Source organism: Homalodisca vitripennis, chromosome 5 (genome assembly GCF_021130785.1).
Source record: "Homalodisca vitripennis isolate AUS2020 chromosome 5, UT_GWSS_2.1, whole genome shotgun sequence".
NCBI lineage: Eukaryota > Metazoa > Arthropoda > Insecta > Hemiptera > Cicadellidae > Homalodisca > Homalodisca vitripennis.
Window position 1 is genome coordinate 12,182,254 of NC_060211.1, and position 6,000 is coordinate 12,188,253.

Below are 6,000 nucleotides of genomic sequence, written 5' to 3' on the forward strand. Positions count from 1 at the left end.
CAAAAATCATTGGATTCAGTCCAGTTAATATATATTTCAATGTTTCGTAATTAAACTTAAATTATTATAAAAATATATTGTCTTAGCTCCCCCGCATTATTTTCGAAACGGTTAGAGCGGCTAAAATCTGGGTTTTACACACTGAACAATGAAGTGACAAGGCACGGGTGTGTCCCAGAACAGTAATAACGGGAACTTGGTGTGTCGGCCACTCTTCTTGTAAGATCTACAATACTTCCTTTGTTTTTGTTGTTGTTATCACACAAGTAATCAGTGTTGGTAATTTTATTACGTTCAAACTACTAGTATAATAAATACCAGACCTACATTTAAAAGGAAGGTGAGAGGTTTAAGAATACTCGACCTTGATTTAATAATAAATTACAAGTAATTTTCAACTATGAATCACGCAAGAAAAAATAATAGTTTTTATAGGACCTCCCGAAGGATTACGATTAAACTGCAAGTTATTGCTGTGACACTAATTAATTTTTATTGCATATGTCTAAAGACAATTTAACTTATTTCTAGACACCTATAAACGGTGTGCAACGTAACTTGCTGGCTTACACTAATTGGTTTACAGTTGGGTTATTTATTTAGTTTATTAGACACAGATATTTAAGATATGTCCTTCAAAGTTTCATTCCATTATGTGAACAATTTTTAAAACAAGACCACATAAAAAGTTCTGAAGTATCCTCAAAATGGTATTTGTTACTTTAACTTTAACATAACAATATAATTTTATTCGGTTTTTTATTTTTAGTTTCATTTTTATGTCATGTATTTTTCCTGAGCAATATGTAGTTTTTATAATTCTAATTCCTTAAGTTAAATTCATTGAAAAAACACCTGCACAAAGATTTTCCACTCGAAAGCTCTACCAGTACAACTTATTATAAGTATTTCATTATCACCAATTGGCAAGACTATACATTCAATATTTTGTGATTTCTATGCAATAGAAAGGATATTTTTGTATTGTAACTTAAAAGTTATAGGTACTAACTATAATTAGATATTTACGGATTGTAAGAGTAAAGAAAATTAAAATAAAGTTTAACAGTATTTCGGGCATTTTTCATTGTTTTATGTTACAAGAACAGAACACATTATTATGTAGTGTACCCTCACATTTCACACAGTATAACTTTGTAGGGAGGATGCGCTAACGTCCAATTCCAGAGGAGTTTCGTCCTTCAGAAGAAAGCAATACGAATAATTGGAAAAATAGGAATCATACATCCTATAGGGATCGTTCCAGAGAACTTGATTTGTTAACCTTCCCTGCCTTCTACATATACGAGACCGTTCTGTACTGTACTGTCGTGTTCATGAGTACAATACCAGAGGGCGGGATGCGTTTAGATCTGCGCAGCACAGGCTCCAGGCTTACGAAGCTCTGAGGTCGAGCTAAACTGTTCAACAAGCTGCTCTTAGACTTGATTGTTGGAAATAGGAAACCACTGTTTAAGAGGAACCTAAGGTGCCTACTGATGCAAGGAGCCTACCAATCTGTTAATGTTTTGCGGTTCATGAATAATCTGTTGGGTTGGGGATTAAACTTCAAACCCAGCAGAGTTTAATGCCGCAAACCGCACTCAAAAAGATTGATCCAGTACAAAATGGCGGCTGTTCAAAGGTTTTATTAAAAAGATGTTTACTTACCAAATGCTTTCAGAGTAAATATTCGAATTGTTCACCTCCGGTTATTTGACAGTTGGAAAGACGCACATAAAAACTATTAGCAGAATTTTGCACGGCATCTTGAGGAATCGTCTGACATTCTTGAAGAATTCTTTGTCTCAGTTCATTTAAATTTTGAGACTTTGTTTTGTAGACGTTGTCCTTAAGGTAACCCCAAACAAAATAGCCTAATGGAGACAGATCTGGTGAACGCGCTGGCCATTCTACAGTCCCCCGCCTTCCGATCCACCGTTGCCAAAAAACAGTGTTTAAATAGGCTCTTACGTCGATGCCGTAGTGTGGGGGTGCTCTGTCCTGTTGAAACCAGATATTCTGGAAATGTTATCCAAACATGTTTCGAAGTGCTGGTGTAATTTCATTTTCCAGCAAACGTTGGTATGATATTGCATTTAAATTTCTTTCAATAAAGAAAGGACCTACCAACTAGGTACCTATCACACCAAGCCAGACATTCATCTTTAGTGGATACTGCGTATGTGCCTCCCGCATCCAGTGAGGATTTTCGCTACTCCAGTAACGGCAATTGTGCCTGTTTACGCTTCCATTCAGCATAAATGAACACTCATCTGAAAACACAATATTGTTCACATCAATTTCGTTGCGATATATTCTGGCCATCATAGTTTCAAAACATTCTAACGTCGATCGAAATCATCTTCGTTGAGTTCGTGCACCAAATGAATTTTATAAGGCTTAAAATAAGACTCTTTCAGAATTTTTTTTATAGTCGTAACAGAGGTGTCATGAGTTTTTGCTGCTGAGCGTAGGGACTCTGCGGGTTCTCAATAAATGACTGCAATACATCTAAAGAGTTGTCTTCGGTTGTCGCAGTAGCGGGCCTTCCTGAAGTATGACGATCGGAAACACTTCCTGTTTCCATAAAGCGTTGAACAGTTCTCCCTACAATTGTTCTAGAAATCGGCTGCCTCTCTTGAAAGTAGTCATTAAATAAATGGCATGCTTCCTCGTGTGATCGTCTGTTGTTTCCCCAACCAACCATCATAAGAAGTGTTACACGTTCACGTTCGTCAAGCGACATAGTGTAGTTGAAGAACTACAAGCAATACGTCAAACTCTTTTGTACTATAGCGCACTGATAGAAAGGTTGGACAGCACTACTAAAACAAGAAAAATAGAATAGAATACTATGAATATACTGGCTGGTATAGGAAAGTGCAAACTGCGACCCAAAGATAAGATGTTTTTAATTGTTACTGTTATCAGGTTTTCCCCGTTATCAATAATTAGGACCACATTTGTAACCCTTGAGGATAACTAACGTCATAATTCACTTCTGTACAACTGACAAGCATAATGTAGTATTTAGCTGCAGTATTCGTTTGGTTGCAGTTTTGCTTTACTGGAGTTATGGCTACTAATAAAATGTAACCAAGTAAAACCTTTGAACAAACGCCATTTTGTACTGGTTCATTCTTTTTGATTTTGGTTTGCGGCATTAAGCTCTGCTAGATAAGCCCTTTAAAATGATGTGCATATTGACCTATGTTCCTATTTAAAATTTCCTTCTGACTCCTTGCGGGATGTCCCCATGATATTACAGAAAACTGATAGTTCCTTCAAAAAGTAGATTTTTAGGTGTATTGTTGATGTACCAAATCCTGTTGATTTATCTGTTATCGTTCAGAAAATATTATACCTGTGCAGGACTTTATGTACACCCTGTATACTTAATGTGTGTTTTCAATTTGACGCATATCATACAATATTATAAATTGCCTACTCCAATAAAGCTATTATTATCATTATTACTTGCACAAAGATTTTCAACTTAAAGCTCTACGCATCCTAGCTAACTACCAGGATTTCATTATCACAAACTGGCAATACTAAACTATCCATAATTAGTAATTCCTAAGCAATAGGCTATAAGGGATGTTTTATATATTCTTACGATTATTGTTACTATCTATATTTAGATAGTTACAGATGGTAAGAGTAGAGCAAATTAAAATTATGTACAACTGAATTTCGGACATTTACCATCGTTATGTGTTACAAGAACAGAACACTACGTTTCGAGGATTGGAATCCTTCTTATTCGTGTATCAAAACCCAGCACAAACTAATAAACTTAACACAAATCACTATGGTAGTGAACTCAAAAAGTAAAAAAGGCAAAAATAAATAGCACATACAAAATTGAGCTTATGATTTAGGTTTATAGCAAAAAGAATAACCACAAACCATAAGGCTGCAAAAACAGGCCCAAAAAACATACAATACACGCTGTCTGTACTCGATAGAGAAGATTATGCCTCTAAATGGAAATACCTTTTCCAAATAGTATTTGAATTGTTTTGTTAGTTTTACTTTTAAAAATTGCACTATCCGTATGTGCAGCTTGAATTATTTATTTCCAGTTATTTTTTTATTATTAATAAAATGAAAATAAACTAGACGATACCAGACCACAACAGTACCAGACAAAACGGTGAACTGCACCAAACTGCCCAATTCCAAGACGAATTTGGAAGCACCTCGGCTGCAACCTCACATTAATTACCCCGACCAAATACACCGAGCTACTCTTGCCAGTTACCGCTGAGCTCGCCGCCTTACTAATCATTTGGCTGCTACAACAGTCTTCACTCCACATAAACTGGCCGTTTGTAACATATACATAGAAGCTTTGTAACTGTTGCATTTCCCGGAAAAGGTTTTGAGTTTTTCAGTTTATTTGTGGAATCTTAATGTTAACAATCGTAATGTTTGTGGAATCGTATATTAAAAATAATGCTCTTTAAGAGTAAAACATATTCTTCAGAATTACTTTTTTTTGACAAAACTAATGACCATAAGGCAATTGTTTATCAAAACAAATTCTTATTTACTTATACACTCATTTTCATACTCTTTTTCCATCGACAACTCATACTCATAACACACGATACTCGCAACAAGTCGGTATTGCAGTTTCTACATAAAAAAAATTCATCATAATAAATTCGTATTATATTTACCATGTTTTGTGCCGTAAAGTGTGTTTGAATTACAACTTCGCTGATGTGTTTCAATTATCTAATCTTAACTGGTTTAAAAACGCGTGAAGGATTGGTTGCTATCGTTAGATGGCGAAGAAGTAGATAGACTTATTGTCCCTTGTTATCGCTGAACTTCTAACCCTTCTTCACTTTTGGTGTTGGTCGGTCTGTCCTTCACTATAATTACCATAATTAATACTTGATACGACATTGCAGCAAAGCTAGATTTACACTCGGTTGTATATCGTTATGAATATGACTCATCAATTGCCTGTGTGCTCACCGTTGTCGCTGCTATCCAGTCGGGTTAAAAATAAATTCTTTAGCCCTTTAATAATCTCAAAAATTACAAAATTACTTTTATTTTACTTACAATAACATTTGGCCTATTATAAATTTAGAGTTCCAATATTCACGATCAGAGCCTACGCACAGGCCCTCGGCTCATGTAGGCTCTTCCCAATTATATCACTTTTTTCGAATTTTAGTGGCATAAAATATAATTACTACAAGTTTAATATAATAAAAAATATCTATGTATTAGTACCGCATTGTTGCGCTCTGATACATGGTTTCAGACGTTGTATATTGTACGTGCATACGTTCGTTGCAATACGTGTATAGGTATATATATATATATACATATACATATACATATATATATATATATATATATATATATATATATATATGTGTATATGTGTTTTTATTGTACTATTTTTGGGGAAATAAACCATTTGAACCATTTTAATTCATTCATTCAAACCATTTAGGAAGATAAAAAGTAAAATAAGAATAACTGTAGAACTGGCATCCAAAGTCATTTTATGGTTAAAATAACTTGAATAATCTACATGCAGTATCTCCTTAACAATATAACTATCTATGATCAACGCTGTCATTAGTATCTCTGAATGACATGTTTTTATTCCTGTTCTTAGTGACTTAATCATAGACTTTGTCAAGTACTCATACATTACCCTATCCGATTCATAGGAAGATAATGTACATAATTTGCTCCCCAGTCAAAAATGAACTTACCAGTTACTATTTTATACTATAGTTCCCTGTAAAACGTATCTTAGGAATTTTTCCTTCAATGGAACAACTACCACAGTGCACACTAATTTATTTATTTCTTGTATTTTTGAAGCAAGAGAATATGCAACTCCAAAAGATTAAGGTTGGACATAAATTTACGGTGCTTTTGAAATTTTTTGAATTTTTGTCATACATTTTTTAGCTTGGAACCCTTAAAACAAACCATAAAACACGCAAATACATTTTA